The sequence below is a fragment of the Dasypus novemcinctus genome, chromosome 3 (assembly GCF_030445035.2).
Source record: "Dasypus novemcinctus isolate mDasNov1 chromosome 3, mDasNov1.1.hap2, whole genome shotgun sequence".
In the NCBI taxonomy this organism is placed as follows: Eukaryota; Metazoa; Chordata; class Mammalia; order Cingulata; family Dasypodidae; genus Dasypus; species Dasypus novemcinctus.
Window position 1 is genome coordinate 81759261 of NC_080675.1, and position 12832 is coordinate 81772092.

At 34.5% G+C, this 12832-nt stretch overlaps 1 protein-coding gene across 12 annotated transcripts in view; it reads right to left on the reverse strand.

The window, feature by feature from the left end:
* Positions 1-12832, reverse strand: part of NPAS3 (neuronal PAS domain protein 3) — a 908953-nt gene that overhangs the window by 411200 nt on the left and 484921 nt on the right. The gene's annotated exons all lie outside the window — the stretch shown is intronic.

Sequence of the window (12832 nt, forward strand, 5' to 3'; positions counted from 1 at the left end):
AGCACTATTGTTTATCAGCAATCTACTTCTGATGGCATGAATCTATATAGACATAATTATTGTTGAATGATGAGCTCTGATTTTCACATTATGGCATAAACAAATCTGCGGAATATTCACAATGTTTCATCTTGTGTGATTTGAAAACCTCATAAAGCCAAATCCTTAAGTATTTCCTATGCTTTCCACTTGAATTTTGACTAAAATTTACCTTTTAGATCTGTTATGCCACTCATGAATTTTTTACAGTATCCATCTGTGCTTTGCAATCTCTATTCTCCATGGTTCCACATTGTTTTGGCTAACTAACAGGTCCATATGTTGTCTTAATGTATTTCTGCACAATGTTTGTGCTTAAAAAAAAAAAAAAAAAAAAACCACAGGGAAAAACCACAGGTCTAAATAAGCTATAAAGAGCATCCACATACAGTTAGACTGTCTTTACTGAGTCTGGAGACATTATGATTCTGCTGCGACAAGCAGCATTTGTCTTCATTTTGTCTGACTGTCCTCATGTGTTATTATTAGTGGCTGTCAGGCTGAGGCAGAAAAAAATAGCATCACTTGAGTAAGAAGTTGAATGCATAAATGCGATACTACACATGGCGGCTGAGGGTGAAGAGTCTGTGAAACGCTTAAATGCAAACGCCAGGGTGAGGAAATTTAAAAGTGAAAATCCTTACTTGGCAATTGTGAGGAGAAAAAAGAATATGACTTCCTTGTCTATAAAGCAAAGTGAAGGCTAATTATTGACAAAAATTTAGCAGACTCTGAATATCTTTGAAAACTATCTTCTCAACATGTCAGCTTAGCTTTAATTGTAAGAAAACAAATATGTTGGAACATTTGCCTTCAGCCCGGTGTTTCAGATAATGTTGACAAATACCTTGCATTTTAAAGTTAAGCTTTTAATGTTCAAAAAAAGTAACTTGAAAGTATATTTTCCGGGCAAAGCAATTTCAAACACAGTATACTCTCCCACTCTACACAGTCATCACTTGGGTATCAATTTTATCTGCCATTTTGCTATACCTACTTGTTTGAGAACTGTTCTCACACAGCATGACATCATTTCAGGAGCCAGTTCGCGTTACTTCTTTTTATTTTTTTCATTAAAATGAAACAAACCCAATTATCATAAAGCCCGGAAATTGTTACACTCAGCTCCTTATCGGATAGAAACACTTTAATTATCCAGAAAATGGATTATTTCCCTCTAAAATAAATTTATCTCTATCTTCCTATTTTCCTATCTGAAAAGATGATCTTTTCCTCTATTCTCCCTCATGCTCACTAAGTAGTGATTTTTTTTTCACCAAAAGCTTTTTTAAAAAGCTTTTAAAGAAACAACTCCTGCAAACAAAAGTTAACTAAGGATTTGCCATTTCCAGCAGCATCTCATGAGTCTTTCACCTTTGGCTTTCTTTACTCATCATCTATATAATTGCAGTTTCTATGATTTTAAAATACAAAAGCATGCCTCTATCTAAAATATACAGTTTTCAGGTATACAATGAAAAAATAGGTTGATCTCATATTAATACAACACAACTAAAAAACATGTTTGAGACCATTTTTTAATCACTTTTTCTTACATTGGTTCCTTCCCTAATGCTATCCTTAATCTCTCTTACTACTTGATCATATTTTCCTTATTCTACTTTAGGTCTAGCCTAGATGGTTTATCCTTGATCCACCAGTCACATTGACTTCTTTCTTCTTGGGATCCTTTTTTACTGATTGCCATTATCAGATATCAGCTTCTTCACAACATATAATGTAGTACTTTATAATACCATTGTAAGCTGATGTTTAATATAACATTATATTACCCATTGTTTTTTGTGCTTTTTTTTTTTTTTTTTTTTTTTTAGCTTTTTAGTTTTGCCAACTAGACTGTAAGTTCCTTGTGGGTGAAGAGATTTTTATATTATTCTTTAATCATCCATAGTATCTTGCCCTTGGTGGGTGGTGATAAAATAACTGATATACACAAAGGAGAGCTTATGCTAAAATAACTGATTTGCATATAGTAGGACAAGCCTCTGGTAACATATTAAGAAACAGAACCAATAGCAGGGTTGTCTAGAATGGTAAATGGAGCCCTGCTTGGAAGATCAATGATCTTGGAAATATTCAAAGCAAAATGTTTCAATTCCAAAAGGATTTTCCCAAGCATTTCTCTCCCATCTGCATGCTCCCAGCCCAAAATAAAAATAAATAACCCAGAGAGTATTGGAAATAGAAAAAAATCTGCAACTATATTAGCATCTGCTCTTAAAAGTCATCAACAGAGAAATACAAATTTTTTTATAGAAAAGAATGTAAGGGAGGGGAAACAAAAAGTCCATGGAAACATTTGTTAAAATATTTGACTGCCTTGACTGTCCCTTGAAATTAAACATTTGTTTCTTTTCAGTGCTTTGGAAAATATCTCTGTGTAAATTCTCTGGCTTGTTAATTCACAACCTACTATCAGGAGCTTACAAGTCAGGAGGGCTTCCCTGCCGTGTATTGTAATTATTTATGGCAAATTCTGGATTCTTTCTGAAGCAGGTATCCAGAATTTGAAAATGTTGTTTGGCCTTTGGACCTTCTTCCTGTTGATTGCTTATCAACTCACTGTTTGTCAGCCTTCTCCTTGAGGATTCAAAGAAAAACTGCAACATGCATCAATTACTTTATAGGTTAGTGAGGCCCTAACAACAAGATTAGGTGGGATATTAGCTGGGGAGATGTTCTTGGAGGACATAAGCTTCAAAGTTTTAGGTAAATATCAGCTTCCTTGATTTCTCCTGAACTGATTTGTGTGTGAAATTAGAAATGAGTGGACTTCTGAAAAAAAAATCCAGTATTGCTTTTGTTGATTAAAATTTTGATATTTAACATTCTGTGTCCTGACAAACTTTTAGCATTAGTAAAATATAGGCATGGATGTGCATGTTTGTGTAATTCCAGGGGAACAGCAATCATCTACCAGAAGGAAAGTATGCTTGGCAATCCTGTCCAAAAAAAAGTTTTAAAATAGTTCTAATTTTTAGCAAAAACAAGTTTGGTTACAAAATACAATAAAAACAGAATTATTTATTACTGCTTCCTTCTTTTCCTGCTCTCCTTTTCTTCAATCAAGTCTTCCCCCCACCCCCCCAGAAAGACATTCACACTGACCAAGTAGCTTTGTACTTGATAGATTTTTATCCTAAATTTTTTGTTTATAAAATCTGTATCCATCAATCAGTCTAAATAGTGTTAACTGCAACATTTTCCCTACTCTTGCCTGAAAGTACAAAGTGCTAACCTTCAGCACCATTTTCTTAACCAGAATAATATAAAAATAGAAGCTATTCAAATATTTCACAACAATGCAAGGTGTTGGTAGTGGGGTTATGGGAGCCCTGTATGATGACATGCATGTTTGTTTTGTAAGTTCACAACTTTTACTGTACACTTATTGTCTATATATGTTCATATATGAATGATACTTCAATAACATTTTTTAATGAAAAAAATAAAATAAAATAAAAGCTATCCAGAAAGGAAGGCCACAGACTCTCCTCTCATTGGCTGTATTAAAAAAAAAAAAAAGTTTTTTATCCAGAAGTCACATTTCTATAACTGGAAACTGAAAATAAATTAATTAGAAGAAATAAAGTACAGAAAAAATATGCAAGTGGAACACAAGTCAATAGTACAGCTAGAAAGTATAAGTTCTAGAAAGAAAATGCTGGATTTCCTTTTCAGCTTTTCTTAAAAGTTCCACAAAGAAACAAATTTAATTTTTGTGCTAGAATAAACATAGTAAATATCTATCTCTGACAGAATTACTATTTTCTAGGCAGGAAAAATGACATTTTAAAATTTTGTCTCTTGGATTTTTTAAGACAGTAAGGAAGCAGAACAAAATCGATTATAAAGTATTGGACAAAAATATAAAAAATACATAGTTCCCCCGAGTTTTGATTATTCAAAAGTCTTTACTTAACTGCAAAAAAGTCATTTAGACTTTCCTATGTTATTTTTCCGTAGTATATTTAAGAGAAAGAAAACAAAACACGAGAAACTCCTTACCAGAAACATATTATGAAAGTAGTGTTATCACTGAGTATTTTAATAAAATCCTGGAGCCAGATAAAATCTCAGTACATCTCTAGTCTAGCCTCCTGACTCCATGGAAGATAATTTTTTTTTCCCTTTTAGAGATCTAATGGGAATACAGAACATGTTGTTTTTCAATACCTTGTTCTCACCTTCAATCAGTTTTATTATCAGGGAATTTATCCTTTATGTTCAACCTAAATCATGCATGTTGAAGTTTAAACCATCTTCTGTAGCTTTCTCCTGTGAAGATGGAATTGGTTCATAAGCACTTATTGTATACTTGATATGTGCAAATCTTGATTTAAAAGTACAAAAAAGAAGAGAGAGTTTTACTTCAGAGGTGCTCCCATATAGGTGGAAACAAAGTTATCCTGGGAGCTTTATGGTATTTGAGAGTTGAAAGAAACTTGGATATCATATGACCATTAAATGTAATGGTTTAAATATAACACTTCAATTCATTTAAGTCTTATAGATAGCAACCATACATCCTAAAGGGAAGAAAATTTTAAGAAATTAACGACAGGATTAATCAGGGAAAACTTTCTAGAAAAGGTAAATTTGGAAAAGCACCTTACAGGATGCAAAAGATACATGTTAGCACTAAGGAGAGAAATAAATGGCCTGAATAGGAAATAGGCAGGGTCAAAAGCCCAGAACTGGCAGACAGAGAAATTCACATGTAGGGCCATGATTATCTTGGATGGAATATATGTGAGTGCTGTGCTATGAAGAAACCACAGTGAAGACAAGAAGAATTTCACAGGGTGATTATACAGATAATGGGGTACGCTAAGAGATCTAGTCTATGTCTTCAATTACATGGTACCTGTGTGCACACATGCACACAAGGGTCATCTACATATAAGATACTACTGGGAAAAGGTAGAAAAAAGTGTTTAATGTAATGCAGGATTAAAATATCCAGAAAATTTCCTTGAAGTCAAAATGGGCTTTGAATTGAACTTTGATGGAAGTATAATATTTGGACAGAAAGAAGATTTGAGACAGACAGACAGAAAGACATAGATAAATAAAGCAAAAGGCTTGCTTGCTCATAGGGCAAAGATATGATCAAATTAGACTACGGGCTAGAAAATGTTCAATCCAGTCACAATAGGAAGGAAATAGGTTTTGTTTTCGTTAAATAGCAACTAAAAATGACTTCTGAGAGTGTTTTCCTTTCTCTTCTTCTTGCCCTATGTCTTGTGGATTTTGTTCCTTTCATAGAGTTCATGGATTTTCTAGTGAGACCAATGTCAAACCAGACAAACTGTGGAATAATGAAAAGCACCTCCTTCATGAGGATAGAATATTTTCAACTAGCCTTATGGTGAGCAGGAAAAGGCTTCCATTTACAGAAGAAAAACACAGGAAAACTCTCTCTAGTGGATTATAGGAAGGGAAGTTGGAATCCATTAAATACAATTCCAAGACTCTACATGGAGGTTGTTCACCCACAATATGAACAACAAATGTATATACATGTGCAGTTTTATGGTCCTTGGTTACAAATAGATATGTTGATGAAATTTAGGTGTTTGACATTTTCTTGGGAAAACCTAGGCCACTGAATTCACTTTATGAGCAACACAGAATTTTCTGTTGGCATGTTTTAGAGATTGTGGATAGGAGAGGGGAGAAGAGAATTCCATCATTCAAACCTCTTTTCTATAGAATTCCACAACTTTCATCTCCTAAATGCAATTCTACACTACCTTTATTGTTCAAATATTTGTTTCTTTAGACCAGTAGTTGCTAAAGAGCAGACAATATCAGAACAAAACGTCCCTGCCCCGCTTTTCCAGCACAAGGCGGTCTAATCCCACTGTCCTCAAATTGTCCTCCCTCCACTCTGACCAAGCGTCCTCGCTTGAGAAGGTGGCATCACTAATAAAGTATTTGTTTGGGGGCAATACTTGTCAGAAACCAACAATCAAATTATCAAAAAAGAAATGTTTAAAAAGGTTCTACAACAGATTATAGGTTTGGAAAGGATTGTGGATGAAAACCACAGCTTGTTTCTTGGATCTCTAGTATTTGAAGTAAAAACCATCAGTAATGGATAAGAGAGAGGAGTATTGAAACAGAAATGCTTGGTTTAGGAATTTAGGAATATTTTCAATTAATTGAAAATTAACTATTGGTAATCTTTTACTGAACCACTTATGACCTAATTGAAGGAATCTACTGATTTCATGTTCCAGATTTTGAAAATTATCTCATGAGGATGTCCTATATCTATATCAGAAATGCTAAAATAACTTAAGAAAAGGAAAAAGACAAGATTAGTGAAGATTTCAACTTCATTCCACCAATCTAACTTTCGTTTCTGCTTATATTTCTGCTGACTCAAAGTAGGGAAAAGAAAACAAATGTTTGTTGCTGAATTGAAATGAATTGTGGAAGGTATTCTAACCCAATGTCTAGTCTTTCTTATCTTCCTGCTATCATTTAAGCTTGCTCTGCCCCCTTTCTTTGTCAAACGTGATAAGCAAAATGACTGGAAATATTGTAATATCCACATAGCATGAGCCTTTCACTTAAGAGCATAATAGGTTTCATTTGATTCTGAGGGGGAAAAAAAGTAATGAGGGAAAGACAAAATATCCATCAGAGGAGGAAGGCTAATTTTAATTTATGACCTAATATAAAAGAAAGAGTCAAGAATTATAGGTACACTTTAACGGGAACAATGGGGAAGAGGCAGGAAAATAGAGGACTTTATTCTAGAGCTCGATTCAGAAAGAAGGGGATTTTTCACTAAAATCCTTAAGATCCTAGATGTGATTAGGCCAATCAAGTAGCTGAGGGAAGAATTTAGATCAGGCAGAAAGGGCAATTTGCGTTCTAAAAGTCAGTCAGGGGAGCATACAAAGTGGTAACATTTTTTTAGTCTCTCCATCCACATAAGCTATCTCTGCCCATGAACAATCTGTTTTGTAGCTTATGGACCTTAGACAAGAATTTCCCTTTCCCTGTCTGCTCACACTGGCAATCCTTCCACTGCCAGTTCTGATGCATTTTACTGCAGTTACTTTCATATCCTCAGCTTCTGATGCCCAGCACGCTCAGCGATGAGGAGCTAAAGGGCTTACACTGGGCCTTTACATTCAAAGGCAGGAAAATCAATATCTATCTCCAAAAGATAGATCTAAGGATGCTGGAGTTCCTAAATACTCCCAGTTACTCTGAAGCAAAGCAAAGCAATCTTGATGGCAGAGTCACAAAACAGACACAAGTGGGGCCATGCCCTCATGCAGCTTCTAGAGACCTGTGGCTCAGAAAAGGATAAAGAAACTTGACATCAGTAGTAAATGGAGTTTTATTAAATGCTTTGAATTTTTTTCCAAAAAAAAAAAAAAGAAGAAGAAAGGTACACATATGAGTCTAGCCGTAAGGAAAGCATTGTCCTAACATATGAGGGGAAAACCTCACTACAAATATATTCTAGCAGAGAAGTGCAGTTCTGATTTAGGCGAGGGATAAAATGACCAGAAGCTATCAAAAGAAGTCTGAAAATGGTCTTATTAAATTGGCAGGCTTCCATATTTGTATTTCCTGTTATATGGGCTGCCTTTCTCTTCAATCCTTTATAGTTTTAAAATAGTATCTTCTCAGTTTTGTAACTAAAATCTTAATATTTTAATAATTAGAATTTCACAGAAAATTCCTTGAAATCAAGACTGTGTTCATCTCTGTAGCTCCAGTTCTTAGTACAGAACCTGGCACATGGGTTTTAAATAAATATTTATTAAAAGTGCATTGGCAATTTTATGGTTTCAGCACACTCCCAAAGACATTATATACTTTCCTACTAATCGTCCTTATCCCCATTCGACAGATATGAAAATATAAAACAGATTAAGTGGTTTACCCAAACCATATAATTACTAAGGAACAGAACTCTCACTTGAATCCAGATCTTCTGACTCTTCCAAGTATGATTTCCTTAAATATTGTCACTGGCAAGTTAAACTGCTAAATTGCTTTGGAATAATTTTGGCACTACATGTCACTAACAATAAAACATGCCAAACCATTTGGATCATTCCATGATTTTGGTTCAAAGGAAATATTGTACATGGAAGTGAAGAAGAAAACTACCCACTAAAATATTCAAGATGCTCAATATGGTGTTACGCATTTTGTTAAATTTAACTTTAAAATAATAGGAAGCCTGTTACATAAATTAGAGCATATCAACTTGATGGAATATTATATGGCTATTAAAAGTAATTTTGGAGACTTTGTAGCAATATGGAAAGAGCATACTACGGCATTAAAGAAAAATACATTCAAAGTTATGTTTCTGTTATAATTAAAATATGCAAAAATGTACAGTCGTAGAGTCAGTCTCAAACTCTCATATTGGTTAGCTTTATATTGTATTCTATAAATGGTAATGCATCTAAATATCCGGAAACAAGTAAAATAGGGAATAAGACACAAACATAATACTGTATGTACAAGGTGACCTGTTATAAAAGTAACAGACTAAATACTGTAGGAATTTGGAAGAAAAGGAATTCACCCTCAAATGGAATGATCATTTTGTTTTTGAGTAGCTGGAATATGAGCTGAGCTTTAAAGAATGGATAAAATTTCAGTAGGTTAAAACCAGCACTTGTAGATGGCCAGGAAGACATTTCAAGGAGGGAAATGGTAGGAGCAAAGCCAAAAGGAAGAGAGAAAGCAATGCACATCAAAGAAGTTGTAGTTCACCATTTCAAATAGCTTGTCTAAGAATTAGGTAAATAATAGTAAACAATATGGCTACAGAGTTTCTTTACCTTGGCATTACTGGCATTTTAAGTAGAAAAACTTGTTATTCTGGGGTGCTGTCCTGGGTATTGTAGCATAGTTAGCAGCATCCCAGGACTCTATCTAGTACATACCAGTGGCAACTCCCCAGTTGTGACAAACAAAAATGTCTGCAGACATTGCCAAATATCTTCTAGTGGGCAAAACTGCCTCCTGGTTGCCAAGCAATGGACTAGACCATAGATGGAAAATAGGTTTCAGCCAAAGTACAAGCTCCAGGTGGTATGGAGTGGTGACCTGGGGCACTAAGAAGGGCTGATTACAAGTCTGGGATCAGGAGAAGCCATTAGAGAAATCCACAAGAAACTAAGAAATCCACAACAAACTGAGCAGAGTTGGTGTTTTTCATTCCTATGCAAGAAGGTAGCTGTGGACTCCATCTCTGTGATGACCTTACAGAAGAAGCCTCAGATATCTACAAAAGAAATGTACATTACAATGGGAAATAATGCCATTTTCTGTTTTCTAGACCAGGAGATTGATAATAATAATGAGACTATTACAGTGATTAATAGAAGAATTGTGAATGATATATAAATTAAATCAACACAGAAAACAGGAAGACAGGGGACAATTTAGAAGTAAGTAGTAATCATTTGGGTGTGAATAAAAAGAGCATGAACCAGTCAGAGAGATATGGAAAGGACAGGTGAATAATATCAAAATCAAAGAGTAGTGTCAATAGTTTAAATAAGCTAAATGTATTGCATTTAGTCTAAGATTCTGAAAACTTGAATTGCCATTGCAATTTAACTATGGGCAGAAAAGCTATATGAGCTCAGTCACATTCGGTAGACTCCTTGAAGAGTTCCTTTTATTTATTATTTTTAATTCCTTGGACTTATGCAGCTTCATGACACTACACCAGGAAAGGATTAATGGAATAAGTTAATAAATATTTATACATTGACTTTATTTATGCAGCAACTTTAAAAAAAATAACTCAGCTTGGGACTGCTGACATTAGGGCTATAAAGAGGGCATTAAAGTACCTCAGTCATTCACGACTTGATGCATTCTTCCATTTAATTAACATATCAACTCCTTGCAAAATATTTAACGTATCTGATGCTTTAGGAGTAATAAGCCCTCTAGTTTCTTGCTATGGTAGGCTTTTTGGCATAATTCACTTAGAGTATGTAAACAATGCAATTCCATATTCTAGCAAGTTCGGGAAGTCAACATTCTTACTCCTTTCTGTAGTATTCATTTGGGGTAGAGCATAAGGGCCCAGGGACAAGCTCGTATGCAATCAATGAAATCTCACTGAACTTTCTGTACTTTACCTCCTTTCTACTTAAAAATTAAGCTGATAAACTGAATAACCTCTGCTTTCCCACATTTCAAAACACATTGGGCAGAGAAATGTTTAATCACCCAGTGTAGCTTTTTTTTTCTCTTATGTTAGTGCTTTACTAACAAAAGATAATAATAGAGGTAAATAATTTGTCATCTTTTAAAAATATAAAAAAATATAGTAATAAATAAATCAAGTTAAAACAAACCTCATAATGTTCTCAACCTAAATCATTTATTTATTTTGACCTATATTATAATCAAATATATTTCATACAGGATCAGACATATGTTTGTTTTTGTTCTTTAACATAAAGGCCACTAGAGGGATAAGGCAATTATTCTATTCGGATAAATTCCCTTTGTAGAAACTAAGATTGTCTATTTTTTATACTGTTACTTCTCTTATCAGCTACTAATCTTTTTGCTAGAGATATGTACCATCTCAAAATCACTAAAAGGGACCCTGGAACCTTCCCAGCACGAAGTTATGCACTCATATATAATTTTTTTTCATTTTGTTTTATACAGTCATCCAAAATTTATAGTAAAGACCTTATTCTAAAAATTACTTAGTGCATAAAATAATCCAAAGCATTTAATTCAAGATTAGGAAATATTTAAACAATTTTTCCGGTACAGAGAACATAAAAACTGTTAGGGGAGAAGTTTTACACTTGTCAATTTCCCTCAGGCTGGATTGTTTTGCCACTGCTTAAGCACTTTTATCCAAAGACAAAGCTATATATCAATAAGATAACTAACGATTTTGCTCAAAATATTTCACATTCTTCACCTTCCTCCTGGGAACTTTATCAGAGAAGTCTTAAAAGATTTCACCATGCCATAAAACAGTACCACATTTTCACCATATGCAATTTCCCACTCCTTCCCCTGAAATAAACAACTGGGTGTCTCTCACACTTAGCGTATTGTTCTCGGCGTCTGCCTTCACAAAGGACAGAGACAGCATTTCCTATGGGACAGTGCCCAGAAAACTGTTGACACCCCACAAGCACTGCTATTAACATTAATAAGAACATGAGCTACATTTATAATCAAAGGAAACACAACTAGTTCCCTGTTCCAGTTTAATAAGATAATTGAAAATTACCTCATGCAAGGTGTTCAATGACCAATAAAAGTTTGGATGATGGCCAATGTTCTCTAGATATATAAGCACTTGATTATGAAAGGATGTTTGGCTTTTTCCCAGAAAGAACAGATAAAAAAGGGCAGAGTTATTTTCCCCTTTTCCATGTGTATGATGTGAGAGCAAACAGAGGTGAGAAGAAGGCTGATGCAGGGGTGATTTAGAAACATTGGCCAATATAACAGACTCAAACAGGGGATGTTTTCCCACCATGCCTGACCAAGGGCAAACTGATCAGAAAGGACCCACATCTGATAGGAAAAGTGGAATGTGTTGCCCTGAAGGCACAGAGAGACAATTCTTGATAATCAGTCAAGTTTTAATAACTAGATTTTACAAATGGGGAAAATCCAGTACTGATAATCAGAGGTAAAATTTGAGAAAGAATACTTACCTCTTCAGTTCCTTGCCTGAAAGAAGTCATGTGTATTCACAACATCTATCAGTTAGTACTTTTCTATTAAACTGTGCTAAGAATTGTGCTTCTGTAAATATTAAAGAAAGGCAAAAGAAATAGCATTCCAGTAAATTCTATGCTGGGATTTCCTATTTTCTGTATGCTTACATATTCAGCTTTTCAATTTTACTCAAGGAAGCAATGTTTTAAAATTCATTTATTTTGCTGAGTCATACATTTTTAATGTTTAGGTTTTGGTTTTGGTTTTCATTTAGTCACCCATGAAAGAGAACTGCTGTGGGCTTCAAAGCATCCTATAGATACTACCATGTTTCTTGAGTGCTTCCTGCCCAAAAAAGTAAAATAAAATTAAAGTGCTCATCTGGAAATAGATCAACTTTTCCCTCATGTTAGATGGGCAGCAAAAGGCCACTAACCCTGAGGATATCCACGTTAAATACTCACATCCATACCAAACAGAAGCTGGAAGAGAGAGGGAAAAAAAATAAAGAAAGATGGAAAGGAGCAAAGACAGAGAAAAATAAAGGCACTAAAATTTCTACAAAGGGAATGAGCAATAATCTTTCAGTACATACTCAACATAGACACAAAAAATGACAGACTGGGAATCAGCTAGTCTAATTTCTATTATATTGAACCATGTACAACTGCCAATATTTGCCTGCTATTTATCTTTAAATAGTTAACTCATATGATTCAACATAAACATCAAGAATTGGGAAAAAATTACCTAATGCTGCAACAGAAGAGGTGCTTTAATTTAGACATAAAGGTCAAAGGATGTGCTTGGGAAGGAAATGACATACCAGTTCAGAAGGAGAACTGTGTTTTTCCTCTGAGGAACTTAAAAGTAGTACCAAGAATTCATACCAATATCAGGAATTACCTAAGCCCAGTGGAAATGGAAAAGATTACTTTTATAGGTGTTGTACAGTCAATAAGAATGTTGGTTGAATCTTGGCAATTGTCTTCTAAGTGTCCCAGGGAGTTACAAAGGATGTTACAGCATCTAGGCTGGGAAGTAGATAATCCAATGGAAGGGA